The following is a 15944-nucleotide window of genomic DNA, read 5'->3' on the forward strand; positions in this document are numbered from 1 at the left end:
AAATAGCTGATAGGGAGAACATTTACAGTTTGACAACATTGTCTTGCATTGAAGATTTGATAAGAAATTTTGTTCTCTTAAAATTGCAAGCTTGTTTTCTTATACTTGCTAAGATGTGCATGTTAAAAACAAACCATAGTTCAAACATGACCATTAAGTCAAGAATAGAAATATATATCTGTCATTCAAAGTTATTTGTGTATGCATATGACTGTTTGGCTCTTCAAGTCAGCCTGATTGTCCCTGTGCTGCTCTTCAAATAATTAACACTTGATAATGCTGTCTTCTGTGTGTGAATAATTTAGATAAGGAAACATGCAGGGGCAGCAAAATCAGAAGTAATTAAAATGCTTATTTTCACTATCAGTAGCTCCATGGGAGATCAAGCTGCAGGTTGACCTCATCACCTCTGAAGTTTTAACTAATTTCAGCAGAAAACATGTATACTTACCCACTTTGAAATATCGTTATATGAAAACACTCAAGGCTTTATCACGCACACACAAAATGCAGGACAAAAAATCCAAAACCAACAAAAAAACTCTCAAACCCCAAACAAACAAACACCCCCCCCCATCAATACTTTGTTTGGACAAAAAATACTTTCTTTGGAGCTAAAAAAAGGGATAAAAACAATGTAGCTGTCATGTAACTACACCAATATGTGAAGAAAGAAAACTGTGGAAAGAGGAATAAAGAGAAAGGCTGTGGGTACTTGGTAACTGCAGAAAGTGCTGAGAATTATGTGCATAAAACTAAGACTACCTCCCAAAGCAGCACAGCTATCGAAAACACAATACCAATTAAACAAAATTGCCTGTACAAGCAACAAAGCAAGATTAAAAGCACAGCTCCTCTCTAGACAAGAAAATGAATAAACATATATCTCGGGAGGCCAGGTGTGTGGATAAAACCTAGTCTGTCCTCAAGACACACTTCAGAACTATTCAGCTCCAACCTTAAGCCTTTTTCTGAGCAGCTCCTCTCTTGTCCTGATGATCTTTTTTTCCAAGGAAATCCTTTATATGTTCTAATCCAAGAAGTTAATCTTACTTATTGTTCTGGCAATGAATTGTGAGCATTGTGTTTTCATAAAAAGGATGTGAGGTGCCTTGCTGTTTAAGACTTTTATCTTGTTTGGCATTAAGGAATTAAGTGCTGTTCCAATCCAACTGCTTCTTGGTGGCTGACTGCCCTTTGCTGTGGTGGAACAATAGATCAAGACAGTCACACATCTACAGTTGAATTTTTTCAACCAAACAGTTTTAGTTTATGAAAAAATGATACTGCTGTTATTTAATGCCTTGTATCCCTTCATTTAAAACATATTCTACAGCTGCCAGAACTGTGGTCTAAAACAGATTACCAACAGCAAAAATATTTTGAGTTCTTCCCACTTTTCTTGCTATAGAAACCTGACTTTGAGGTGGAGCTTTTTGGTACATGGAAAATGCCAGGAAAACAAGCCATTTTTAGCCAGTGATTTTCCATTTGGTTCTATAATTTATTTTTTAGCTTTTAATTTCACACACTACTATAGAGAAAGTCACCATTAAAACTTAGGTTAACCTAAATGTTAGTTATGTTACTACTGTACTACTTAACTGAAACTAGTATTTGGCTTGTACATATTTCCTGCTGTTGAATCTTGTTATCAAAGGAGCCTCTGGCCCATCATTCATGAGTCATGCTCATGTTTCTGCATAACCAGGAATGCAGTGCAACAAACTACAGGCAGTTTCTGAGATTTATGTTGTATTTTCCTTGCTATAGCCAGCATAAGCTAGATCCACAAGCCTGTTACTCTAATATTATGTGTGATGCTTTAACCAGACTGGTGGGTTTTCTATACCACTCCTGAGAGGAAGGGAATGATAGGAAAAGTGGTGGCTCCAAAATTGATACATGTATTAGTAGAATTGTATAAAATACATATATATATATTTCTTCACAAACATGTTTCATAATATATGGGGGTTTTTGTACGTACAGCATACCTTACTGTACGTAAGAAGTTTTTTTGGTTGGAAGAGTATGATGGAAGGTTCTCTGCACATTAACTGTCATTTCAGAATGATGCTAGAAAGCAATCCCTTAAATCTCCAATGATATTTTTCTGACAGACTTATAATCTCTACAAATGGTTGGTATAAGCAGTGAACAAATCTGTCAGGAATTCTGGCTCTCACAGCTCTAAATTGAAGAAGCATGCAAAGTGCTGCAGGAAACAAGGAAACTGCAAATAGCTTGTTAATTGCAACCAAAAAAATACAGACCGTAGGAATGCACAAGTGTCTGCCAGAGCTTAACACTGCCTGTGCCTAAGAAGGTTAGACAATTTTGTCACTAGAAGTACCTCGCTGTCTTATGAAAATTGAAAGTCACTGCAGAAGGAATGGAGGACCTGTGCAAAAACCAGCAACACATGCTGCTGACCTTTGAGCCCTGATAAATTCTCTTGGTCCTACTATTTGAAGGGGCAGTGACAGCACGTTGCTGTGGGTGGAAGCTGTATTGGCTATAAGAGCTTCTCTGCACCCAAGGCTCTACAGTGTGCCATGCTCCTTGCCTCCCACATGTTAGACCCTGTCGTGATCCCTGGCAGGATGTCAGTGAAGCAAGGGAACTGCACTACACTGTATTAAAGGTCTGAGAAATGCAGATTTCCTGGCACAGGACCGAGTAATCAAGACAAAACCAAATACAGTAGGTCTGACAGGCTCACAGTAATCTGCCCAGATGTCACAAGAAATCTGTCCATTTAATACCTCTGTGTAAGGTTCAAAATTTAGAGAAACCTGGAGTATATTTTTATTCCAATATGAGGGTTCTAAGGCATTTTTAATTTTTTTTTTTTTTTTAAGTTGATAGGACAAAACTTAATGTCCTTTTGAAGCTCCATATAAGCTCAAAGAAGGAGCAGGCTCTAATGCCTGGGACCTGAGGGTTCCAGTATGTGCTAACAGCCCTGATGGAAGCCTTGCCTGAACCTCTACCATATAGCTTGCTCCATCTCCTGGGGTATGTGAGTCCCATTTGGGCTCAGCCTGGGCTCAGTCTGTGCCTGAGCTGGGTTAGGGATGTCCCATCTCCAGCTCTCTCTGGCATGGGTCTTGGATATGCTTGTGGTTAGTGTGTTTCCTGGGTGGATCCCAGGTATATACTGTAGCTCGTCTCCGGTCCTGCCTTTGGTCATGTTGGCAGGATGGACTTTGGACCCATGTTGTAGCTTTGCTTTCAGTTTTATGTGTGGTATCATCTCTTTTGCTCCTGACTGAGCTCCCTGTTGTGTCTGGGACTGTTGAAGGACCCTGTCACTAAACCTAGCTCTGCATGATGTGCACAGCCTCTGTGGGACTATGCCCCATGGATGAAGGTGCGTGTTATGCAGGGGTTGCCGTAGGCTCCTTGCTTGCCTGCAGCAGCCGTTGCTGTTCCTCAACATGCAGCTTCAAAGCTTTGTGTACAGTGTAAGTGCTGCACACACAGCAATGCTGCTGTTTCCACATACATCTAGTCTGATAGCATACACAAATTATATTTTGGCTATCCAAAAGCCAGGTAGAAATGTAAGCCAGCCATTTGAGTGCCCGTAACCAATCATTGTATACAACATTCAGTAGTTTACAGGAGATTTGCCAATGTTCTTGAGACTTGAACAGTGGAGGCCAGGACTGTTGTCTCTGCTGGACATGGAAGATGGAATACTTCCTTTCAGTAGCGATATTTTTCTCCTTGCAGTGTTTCATCCTGTTGTCAGTTCTGTGTTGGAACACTGCAAGGCCTGGTGTACTGGCTGTAGTTCCCACAATACCCAGGCTCTACCTCGATATTTGCAATTAGCAGGCATTATTATAATCAGGTGAGCTGTTTGAACTAAAAAGCTTCTTATAAACAGAGTGAGCTTGTCTGCTGCTTAAGTCAGTCATGGGCTCCAGACTGTGTCAGGATTTATTCATGCAAATTAAGAGATCATACCACAGCGGGTAGTAGAAAACATGACAATAGTCTCTTTAAATTTTGAGAACCAAAACTGAGCAAGGAAGAGCTATAGATGGAAACTCTAGAAAGACTTATAGGAATGAATTATCTTCTTTAACTTTGTAAGTGTTTTACCTAATTTCAGGCCGAAGTGACACTCCCTGCAGCTTCTTGGCACCCTCACGTGACAATGTTTGAGTGTTCGATATTTCAAGAACTGAAAGAGGCCTTCAAGAAATACACTGAATGTCTGGAACCTTCCCTGTACATGTGCTTTTGTGGCACAAAATTAAGTGTCTAATCATACTTTTTCCTTCTGTGAGCCTCCAACCTTGCAAATTTCAAGAGTTTCCTCTCTGCTGTCAAGAGTTTCATCTCTCTATTATAAATTTTTTTCTATTATAAAAGTATTGAAACAAAGCTCAGTTTTGAGAAACTTCTGGTTGAGTCAAAATAGTTTCCTGCAGAAGACCCTTATTTGGGCTTAGTCTGTAACCACCACTGATTGCAGTCTCCATCTCAGTGCAGCAGGGGTCTGGGCTGCCAAATTTACCCAGCTTCTTGTCATTGGTTCTTGTCTTCCTCTGTCCTCTTGCGAGTGGAGTTCCCCAAATCCTCACTGACTAGGTTATCTGCTGCAGCCCCATGGACTAGCTCCCAGACTGGTTTTGAAGGACAACTCCACCTTGGCTGGGCAAAGGCAAATAGTTGGGCTGCAGTGCCCTGCTCAGGGGTGATCCTTTGCAGGTGCATGAGACCAGACTTTGCTTGAGATCAAAGTTTGGCAACTTTTTCTGAACATCCTCAGAAACCTTTCATCCTGGACAAAAAAGTTAATAAATGCATGAAATCCACATGCTCTGTGTTTGCCTGTACTTCACCAATTTTCAGGGACTGAATCCAGCAAGTCTAGTTGTCTCCAACATGCCGAGGTGTAACACCATTAAGAACAATTTTACTTAGGTGTGTAATGACAGATCATTATTTTAAGCAGTTAGATCATTATTTTAAGCAGGGTTGGAAAATCTGGAGCAAGTGTTAGCTCTCTTGATCTTTTTATGCTGTCTCAACTCATCACTGACATTTGCATTGCAGGAATGAGGAGTGAACTGGGGAAATCCAATATATGAACATTCAGAGCTTGATTTCAAAGGATTCATGAAGAATCACTACTGACAAGGTATTATAACTTACACTATTACTTCATTCTTTTTTACCAGTGATTTTTTTCATCAGACAGACGTCTGTTTGTAAGATGGCTCATAATACTGAAGCAAGTCAACAGGAAGGGGCAAGTATTCTGCAGTAATCTGTTCCTTTTGTGGGGAGAAAATTGTCTTGGCATAGCACATTCCAAGATCCATTCTACACCCTTCCTTCCCACTTCCCTTTTGATATTGTTTGAAGGATTAATAAAGCTTCTTTTATAAAACTTCTCTTTTTAGAGGGGACTGGGGGAACAAGTCAAGCTAAAGATGATATTAAATTGTCCCTGTTAACTCTTGGAAAGATACTACCTGTGCCATAGATTGCAAGCCAGTTATTTAGGAACATTAGATCTTGAGTCCTGTAAAACTCCAACACTGGTGTCTGCAGAGTAATACAGCTGAGGAACTGTGACATGCTATGGAAATCACCGGAAATTTGTTTCTTATCTAGGTTGTTGTTTTGTACTGAAGAGTTATTCCACTATTACAAATGATGTTCTGAGAAGCAAAATTATTAATTAATGTCCTTAGAGCCAACATTTTCTTGTTTTCCTGGGAAATACAGGAATCCTTCTACAAGAGGATTTTTTTAGTTAGCAGTCACTTGCCTGATCTGGTGTTTGGGGTTACACTTGAGTAGCAACTGACTTTGCTGACCTTCAGAGGTCCTTCCTTAATGTTTCTATGATATTCTGCTATAGTGCAGTTTTAAAATAAGTTTACTACATCTCTTCAGTGGAACTCAGTCAGTCTTATTTCCTGCACCATCCCAACTGTCTCCCTCTCACATCTCATGTCACATGTTTTCATAGAATTATAGATTGGTTTGGTTGAAAGCAACCTTTAAAGGACATTTAGTTGAATAACCCTGCAATGAGCAGGGTCATCTTCAGAATCACAGAATGGGTAAAGTTGGAAGGCACCACAGTGGGTCATCTGGTCCAGACTTCCTGCTCAAGCAGGGTCATCCTACAGCACATTGCACAGGATTGCATCCAGATAGTTCTTGAATATCTCCAGTGAGGGATACTCTACAACCTCTCTGGGCAATCTGTTCCAGTGCTCAGTCACCCACACTGTAAAGAAGTTCTTCGTTATGTTCAGTGGAACTTTCTGTGCTCCAGTTTCTGCCTGCTGCCTCTTGCTCAATTGCTCAGCACCACCAAGGAGAACCTGGATCCATCCTCTTGGAACTCTCCCTTCAGATACTTATTGTCCTGGTTCTAGCCAGGACAGGGTTAATTTTTGCAGTAGCTAGGAGAGGGCATGACTGGGACACAGAGGTTATTCTGTACCACCTCACATCATTGCCAGAGGCAGGGGAAAGGGACTCTCGCTTCCAAGGAGAAGGTTCTTTCTGGTTGAGAAAACATCATGGGGGAAGCCATCTGGCATTGTTTGTTGCTGGGGGCTTTCCATATTAAATGTTTCTTTCTCTTATACCTTCTGTTATTAATATTTTTGCTGTTACTGTTTGTTTTCTTATCTCATTGCTGTTTCCAGTAAGTTGTTTTTACCTCAACCTGTGATCTTTGCCTTTGTGCCTCCAGTTGGAGGAGAAGCAGTGCATGGTTTTTGCAGGAGTACTAAATTGAAGAATACCATTCCTAAACCACAACACTTATATAGAGTGAAAAGGTCCCTTCTCAGCTGTCTCTTCTTGAGGCTGAACATGATCCCTCATCCTTTTCTCATAAGAGAGATGTCCAGTCCCCTAGTCATCTTTGTTGCCCTCTGCTGAACTTGCTCAAGGAGCTTCATGTCTCTCTTGTCCTGAGGAGGCCAGAATTGGACACAGCACTCCAGATGCAGCCTCACTAGAGCTGAGTAGATGGGCAGGATCACCTCCCTTGACCTACTGGCAATGCTCTTCTAATGCAGTCCAAGGTACCATTGGCCTTCACAGAATCATAGAATCACAGAATCATTTGAAAAGAATGCTAAGATAATGAAGTCCAAACTTTGATCAATCACCACCTTGTCAACTAGACCACAGCACTAAGTGCTATGTCCAGTTGTTTCAAGAACACCTCCAGAGATGGTGCCTCCAACACTTGTGCTCGGCAGCCCATTCCAATGCTTAACAGCCCATGAATAAATACTACCTGATGTCCAACCTGAACCTCACCTGACACAGCTTGAGGCCATTTCCTCTAGTCCCGTCCCTAGTTGCCTGTGAGAAGAGGTCAACCCCCACCTGGCGACAACCTCCTTTTAAGTAGTTCTAGAGAGCGATTAGGTCTCCTCTCAGCCACCTTTTCTCTAGGATAAAAACCCCAGATCCCTCAGCTGCTTCTTGTAGGATTTACCCTCTAGGTCCTTCAGCTTTGTCGCATTTCTCTGAACTTGCTCCAGCACCTCAATGTCTTTAATAAGTGAGGGGCCCAGAACTGAACACAGGAGGTGCAGCCTCACCAGTGCCAAGTACAGTGGGACAATCACTGCTCTGGTCCTGCTGACCACACTATTGTTGATCCAAACCAGGAGACCATTTGCCTTCTTGGTCACCTGGGCACACTGCTGGCTAATGTTCAGCTGCTGTCGACCATCACCCCCAGGTCCTTTTCTGACAGGCAGCTTTCCAGCCACTCTGCCCCAGCCTTTAGTGCTGCCTGGTGTTAATTGTGACTCAAGAGCAGGACCCAGTGCTTGGCCTTGTTGAACTTCATACAACTGACCTCCACCCATGGATCCTGCCCGTCCAGATCCCTCTGCAGAGCCATCCTCCACTCCAGCAGATCAGCACTCTCCTCCCCTAACTTAGCATCATCTGCAAACTTTCTGAAGGTACACTCAATCCTCTTACCCAGATCATCAGCAAATATATTAAAGAGGACTGGCCTCACTAGTTGCTGCAAGAGCACACTGCTGACTCATGGACAGCTTGCTGTACACCAGGTTATTCTCTGCAGAGCTATCAGGTTGGTCAGAGCCTGGTCCAGCCTGACCTTGAATGCTTCCAGAGATGTGGTATCTATCACCTCTCTGAGAAAACTTTTTCAGTCTTTCTCTACCCTCATAAATAAAAAATGTCTTCCTTGTATCTAGTCTGCCCCCTTTTACTTTAAAACCATTAGCCCTTGTCCTATCACAATAGGCCAAGATAAAAAGTTTATCTTCCCACATCTGTCTTATAAGCCCCCTTTAAGCAATAAGGTCTCCCTGGAGCCTTCTCTTTGCCAAGCTGAACAACTCCAACTGCCTCATTCTGTCCTCATAGGAGAGGAGTTTCATCCCTCTGATCATTTTTGTGGTTGTCCTCTGGACCCTCTTCCATAGGTCCACGTGTTTCCTATGCTGAGGAACCAAGACCTGGACACAGCACTACAGATGGGGTCTCAACAGAGCTGAAGTAAGGGGCAGAATCACCTCCCTCTACCTGCTGGCCTTCTTTTGATGCAGCTCAGGACATAGCTGGCTTTCTGGGCTGTGAACACACATTGTTGGGTCATGACCAGTACCCCAAGTCCCTCTTAGCAGGGCTGTTCTCGATCCCTTCAACCCCCAAACTATATTGTTACCAGGGGTTGCACTGACTCAGGTGCAACACCTTGCAGTTGGCCTTGTTGGACCTCCTGAGGTACACGTCCCCATTTCTCAGGCTTGTCTTGGTCCTTCTGAATGGCATCCCATCCTTCAGGTCTGTTAACCACAATGCTCAGCTTGGTGTCATCTTCAGACTTGCTGAGGGTGCACTTGATCCCACTGACTATTAAACAGTACTGGTCCCAGTATGGACCCCCTGAGGGACCCCATATGTCACTGATCTCCATCTGGACATTGAGCCATTGATGACTACTCTCTGGATGTGACCATCCAACCAATTTCTCATCCACCAAACAGTCCACTCATCAAATCCAAGTCTCCAATTTAAAGAGAAGGATGCTGTGGGGGGCTATGTCAAAGGCTTTACAGAAGTCAAGATAAGTGACATCTGTAACCCTTGCCTTGTCCACTGCAGTAGTCACTCCATTATAGAAGGCCACTAGAATGGTCAGGCAGGACTTGCCTTTGGCGAAGCTGTGCTGGCTGTCACCAGTCACTTCCCTGTCCTCCATGTATCTTAGCACGGCTTCTACGAGGATCTGTTTCATGATCTTCCCAGGCACAGGGGGGAGTGAGGCTGACAGGCTTGCAGCTCCGAGGGTCCTCCATTGTACCCTTTTTAAAGATGGGTACAGTATTTCCCCTTTTCCAGTCACTAGGAACTTCATCTGACTGCCATGACTTTTTGCTGGTATCAAGATGCTTGCTCACACATTGCACTTGGTGCGGTTTTCCAACCTCCCAGAGGTGAAATTGCATTTATCCATGATATCTTCATCTTCCCTCTCAAATAGCTCTTCTCTTTCACTTTTTTTCATCAAGCTATTGACAGACTGCTACACTCCGGATTTTAAGTCACAAGCTGCCCAGAATTTATACATTTATTTAAGACTTTTCAAAAACCTTTTGGTTCGTTTTGACCTCGAGTTTGCATCTAGAGAAAATGCTGCTATGCTTTCTCTAAGAGAATTTCTTTTAATTTGGTGAGAGAAATAAGACATTTTGGCAAAAGAGTTTTACATATAACAGGTAACATATAACCGAAGAAAGGCATTTTACTAAAATATCCAGCACAGAGACCTATTCCACAAAAAATACCCACCACAAACAATCAATATACCAGCTTTAGTAAAACACAATTCATTGGTTTTAAGTTACCCACAAGAGAAGTAAAAGAGTAAAAGAAGAAAACAGATTAAGAGAGTAAAGAAAGAAGAGAGAAAAAAGGAGAGAGAGGACAGAAAAAAAGTTACTGACAAGATTTGCTTGTTCACATGGTGCTGACTGGAAGACAGGAGAGGAAGAGACAGCTCACGTGGAGCCTCATGCATTTATATAAATTGGTTTTGCCTCCCAGGCAGGATATCTGGTCATTGACCACTCAGTGTCTTCCTGGCCAGAGTGAGGTGTGCTATAGCCAGCCAGAGTCTCCAGGGGGTGTGATGTGGGTGGGCTACCAGGCAAGTCTACCTTGACTGACAGCTCAGCTACATGGCCGTCAGCTCTGTCTTGTGCTCTGCGTGGGTGCAGCCTCTTGGCTGCAGGCCTTCTGGTCTGCCACGAGCTCCCAGGGGTCCCGGCCCTGTTTGCTGCGGGCCATGTGCTCTCCGCAGGCCTTAACCCAGCTCTTCTCCCCCCCAGCCCCCAGTTTCCCCCTTCCCCTCGCAGTGAATTGGCTCTGACCCATATCAATATATAATTCAGTGTGATTCAAATCCAGTATCTCACACAGACATCAGTTGTCTTTTTTTCTCAGCCTTTGCTCTAGCAGATCTATTGGTCCAGACTCATTTAGTCTTATCTGCATGCTGATGGCCTTTCAAAGTACCTTTCCTAGTTTGAGTTAATCTTCACATTCATGACAATACTGTTGGCAGAATTCAAGAAGTGCTGCAGCTCAATTCTTCTACAATGGCACCAATGATTCTATCATTAAATACTTCCTATTATATCCTAAAAGAGCATTTACCTTGTTTTGTGGTTGTGTTTCACTGATGGCATTAGCTAACATGCCTTGTAAATTCTAAATGATCTTCTGTGACATTATAGAAGTTGTTCTAGGCATTTCTTACATTTACATTATTTTGTACCTTGTATGAATTCATTTAATCAGCCTGAATTATCCCTGATCTTAAGGTCATGTAGTAATTTCTACATGATATTTCAATCTTCCGGCATTGATAATGATTTCTACTATTATACCATGTGTACTTTTCATCAACATATCTATACACTCAGATGAGTTCTATAATGACCTTATATTTTCTAGTTGTTTTCACTCATTTTCTACTGAGTATTTTTTGCAAACACTTTGCTGGACACTTTTTTCACCTAATTTCCAGCACGCACCTTTCTGCCTTCTATTTGCAAATAAATTATCTTTATGTTCCTCTGCTGGTTGCTACCAGCTATTCAAATATGTCCTCCAGACAATTTCCAATGAAGGAAATAGTGCTAATAAGGAGGAAAAGTTGAGAAAGCAAGAAGCAGCCTTTCCTTCCCATTCTTCCACTCAAAAAACAGCCAAGCAAGAAGTACTAAAGTGTCAGAGTCAGTTTTGTGGTCATGCACTCATTTATGCTCAGAGTCCTGTTTGGGAACCGAAACGAAAAAATGATACTAGTGAGCTGCTGTTCTGTTTTCCTGCTTGTTTGCTATGTCCTCCAACACTCATCCTAAGCTGTATGATTCACAGGCTTCTTGAGATATGAACGTCTTTACTGTTAGTGTCTGTGTTTCTGTATTTTTTTTAGCATAGTCTTGAGAACTCTCTTCTGAAGATCCCCACCTCCCAATTTTTAAAAAATATTTTCCTTAGAGCAGGTTGCAGCATTTGCAGTAGCTGCAGAGTGCTTGAAGCAGGAAATCTGATTTGATTCTGGTATGTAGCCTGAAGGTGATCTTCCAGAGTCAGCATGTCAAAACGTTGTGTAGGGAGGTCCTCTCTTCCTTGGGGCCTAACTGTGGTTAAGTGATGAAGAGATGAATGTAATTTAATATATATCTATGCATCAAAATGTATCAATTGCCTTTTACAGATGGAAATTAATTGCATGACACAAGCTAGAAACAAGAGAGTTTTTTCTCTGTTTATTGGTGGGGGACCTTCTAGCAGCATAGTAGCATTGACAAACAGTACACTAAATCAGAATCCTGGGACGTGTCATGTGGCAATCAATGTACTTACATGAAACCTTTCATTCTATATGGGAAAATTCACATTATAAATTTAAAAAAGTTTAGTCTGTCTCCCTTAAGGATAAAATATATCTTCTTTATTAGAATGGAATCTTTTGCTGCAGGGATAGTTGAGGAAACTGATGCTAACCTTCTTGATTTTGGTTATGTTGAAAGGAAATATCACTGGCTTTGGTGGAGCTGTCACTGAGCTATATAAAGGTAATGACATGAAAGTCAGTCCTTCTGTAAGTTTCAAACTTGGGCTATCATGTTAAATAGTTCGATGAAAGAACATGGGTTCTATTAGACTTCTGCAGGGAATAACTCTGTGAAACATGCCTAGTACTACTTGAAATATTGTGGGGGTCAGCTCTGCCTGCTGTCCTGGAAGGAGCAGGGAGCAGGGAGCCCTGAGTCCAGGGCAAGACAGACAAGGTTGTCCAGGAACTTTTCTGCTCCTTACAAACCTTGACCGGTCTCACTGCACCCTTGCTGAGCTTTTGTCACTTTGGAAGCAATGCTCACTGCTTCCCCATCAGCAGAATGGCACAGGGAACTTACAAGGAACTTGTAAATAGTCCAAGTGAAGCATGGCTACCATGCAGCCAAACCAGCAGCTTCTTCTTGAAGGAGAAAAGAGGGTGCTTGCTCCCACTGCACTGGCCTGTGAAAGAAATACGCTGCTTTTCGTAAAGGGACACATCAGTTCGATGCCAGCTTTCATACCTGTAGTGTATTACTCACTGATTGCTGATACAACCCAGGGTCTCTAATTGCACAACTGATTTTTCTTCTTTCCACACCCCCGCCCCCCCCAGTCTGTTATATAGACTGGAAGCTGCTGACCTTCACCATGTTGAGCAGTACTTGTTATTTATCAACAGAACTGAATTTTCTTTGAACTTCTTGCAGGATTCAACTCTTAAAAAATTGATAAATAGGGATCTGATGTGGAGGAGCTAGACCAGCCAGACGACTTGCAGGAAGATGTGGAGTACTGTGGGGAATCATAAAAGGGCATGACAGATGGGCCACTTCCCACTACTTCGTCTGAGGAGTCTAACCCTGATTTGTAAAACAGAAGGTCTGAATACTCCTGCCCAGGTACCTGCTGAATAAGATTTTCTTAAGGACTAAAGTGTGATGTTGTATTGTTAAATGTTTAGAAGCCTGAATCCTATGGAGATGTCTAAATGGTGGGCTGCTGCTATGCCACATCCACTGTTGCTGGAGAATTCTTGTGTATATTCTTCCATTTCCTTAACTCAAGACACAGAAGAGTGATGTAACTGTCATGATTTGTTTTAAAGAGTAGGATTATCCTAAGATGAGAGTAATTACAACTTTTCCCTTCAGCTACTCATGTGAAAGCAATTTGGATAAAGCTTGGAAAAAAAAGAAAGCAGTATAGAACAGAAGGAACAGAAGAAGGTTATGTACATATTCACTAAACAGTTCAAATAAAAATTTCAAAGAGGTTAATGCATCTAGTCAAAGTCAGTCTTCTATCTTCCATATTTTCTTCCGCTGCTGATGATTAGAATATAGGGTGAATTCAGAATTCGGGTGAGATGAACTTTATTATACTGTGTAACTAAACATGGCTTAATGGATAAAACTGCTTTGGGAAACCAATGTGTATTTGGATGGATAATTCATACACTATAAAACTATTCATCTGTCTAACAGAATCTACAGTTAAAAAGATTCAGGACCTCATCCTACTTGTATTAAATCAATTATAAAGCTGTCCTGAACTTCAGTGGGAGCAGAATCAGGGCATAAGTCATGTGTATTGCAGCCTAAAATGGAAGATTTTTAAAACTAGGAATGAGGCAGCACAAGGCAGGCAACTGGCAGCTCACAGTCTGTGGACTGGGCCATTAAACATGTTGCTCTGCATCATTCCCATCCAAAAGTGACTGACTTTGTGCTGGAAAGCAGAGTTTGCAATATGCTCCGTGACCAGCCTTTCTAATGGCTGAGATTTGTTCTAGGAAGTGATGAATAATGAGTTTATGCCCTTTCCTTTAAGGGGTCACTCAGCTTTTAGGTAAAATGTGAAACAGGTTAAAAGAGTGACTTTCAGACTTTAAATCTAGATGTCTATACTTTGTAAAGGAATTTTTAAAAGTATATGTCTCAGACACAGAATTACTGTGAAATTGGTTACCTATATGCAGTTAAAAGAGCTGACAGACACTTCCTGCATAAATATCCAAGCACCTCTGTCAGGGATGCAGAGAGGTGCACAGGAGTGTGTGTTTGTTAGAGATGGGAACCCTGGCATATGGCCCTTCATACTTGCTTCGAAATGCCTGCAGACTTGTCCATCTCCATGAGGCTGAAAAACAAGTCTGCAAACTGGTTGTTATTTGATTCTCTTGTTTTATCTGTGAGCCATTCCTCAGGAAAAAGACAGAAGAAGATGACTTTTATACACCTGGAATAAAAACTCCTGTGTATAGCAACTCTTCCTCTCCATTTCTCTAATTGTTTTATTTAAAACCCTCCCTGGACCAAGAATGTTTTTTAAACATCTCACATACCCTATCAAAATTAATTTCTCTGAGGTTCAGGGCACTGTCTGTGTAGGACAATGGAAAAAGTGCCAGCAGAAATAAATGTACAATCTTGACTTTCAGACAGCTGAAGGCAAAAAAATCCCAATGGATTTTGTTTAAAAAATATTTTCAAAAAATAATGAGAAATAGGAAAAGTGCACCAAAAGACACAGAGTGCCAAGTAATTTAATAGGTTTTTGCAAGCTTAGTTTACAGTAAATATCACTTGCATGCTAAAAACTGCTCAGAGGGATTGGTTACTTTAATCTTGATGTACGAGAGAAAGCCTCTGTGTTTTAAAAGAGTAAATGGTCCAAGAGTTTACATCTCTCACCAAAGTGAACAGAGAAGGCAAAGTAAGGTGGTTTTCCTTATAAACAATTTAGAACTAGAGGGGCAGTTAAAAGAATAAATAGGAGCCGTTGAAAATGTAATCTAAAACTTAAGCAGCCCTTCCACGAAAGGGTTTTTAAAAACCTTTTCACTAAGCTAGTGCTAAGAGGAAAAGTCAATTACAGTAATGGTGTAAAAGAGCAGATTGTCAAAGAATAAGTTTCTAGCAAAGAAATGATCAAAATTTGTAAATTTTTCAGGCAGATCCCAAGGACACATCATAATGGCTTGAAGCAAATGAATCATCTCTCAGCTGTAGTATTGGGTGGTATTTGAAAGCTCCATCTCTGAAATCCAGGAAAAAACCCCACAGTGAAATAGACTCCTGCAGAACACTTCTTCTGGAAAAGTCCCTGCAAAGCAAGCACAGAAGTTCAATGTAATACATTAGGAAAATAAGACAACTTTTTGGCCAGTTTTGGAGGATTTTCTGGGAGAAAGAAAAAGCTTTCGAGAAAGCTCAGTACTACACTGTGCAAAAGACCCAGCTTATTTTGTTCCATGAGAATCTCGGGAGATGGAAACAATTCAGATCTTACCATCTGTGTTTTGTTTTGTGACAGGGATTCCTTATGACAGGAGGACAAGATTTGACAAAAAATCCTGGGTCCAAGACCTCTCTCCTCCTTGGCCTGGGCCCAGGGGAGGAGTTCTAGACCGAATGTAGGGGAGGGGGCACTGTGGATCCTGCTTCCTCACATGAAGCTTTTGTCTGTCCTTAAATCCCTTGTTCTATTGTTAATGCTGTAAAATGAGAACAAAATCTGAGCTTCAATGCTTACTGCAATGGAAATGGGTAGGCAATAGCATTTACAAATATAGATGAACAATGTCAACATGCATGATTTTGAATTGGCCTCAATTTGTCTTAATATTTGACTGTCCCACAGTACTACTGAGAAATAGCAACATGTATCCACTTTAAAAATACTTTCTGTATTATGTAACTATCCCGTTTTTTCAGTGTGAATAAGTGTCTTAAATTTCTTCTGTAAATTCTGTGTCTTGTTGCAGTTGCAGGTCAAGAAGAATTAATCTCCTACATACAGATCACAGCTCTCAATTCAGGTCT

General features: G+C 41.5%; 1 long non-coding RNA gene across 1 annotated transcript; it reads left to right on the forward strand.

The window, feature by feature from the left end:
* Nucleotides 1-5075: 5075 nt before the first annotated feature.
* LOC127471441 (uncharacterized) lies at nt 5076-15181 on the forward strand. Its single transcript, XR_007904650.1, has 4 exons — nt 5076-5161; nt 12090-12134; nt 12828-13019; nt 15073-15181. It is a non-coding gene; the product is annotated as an uncharacterized LOC127471441 (long non-coding RNA).
* The last annotated feature ends 763 nt before the right edge of the window (nt 15182-15944 follow it).

The sequence above is a fragment of the Manacus candei genome, unplaced genomic scaffold (genome assembly GCF_025592945.1).
Source record: "Manacus candei isolate 608988 ecotype Guabito, Panama unplaced genomic scaffold, ASM2559294v1 h1tg000024l, whole genome shotgun sequence".
Classification (NCBI taxonomy): Eukaryota; Metazoa; Chordata; class Aves; order Passeriformes; family Pipridae; genus Manacus; species Manacus candei.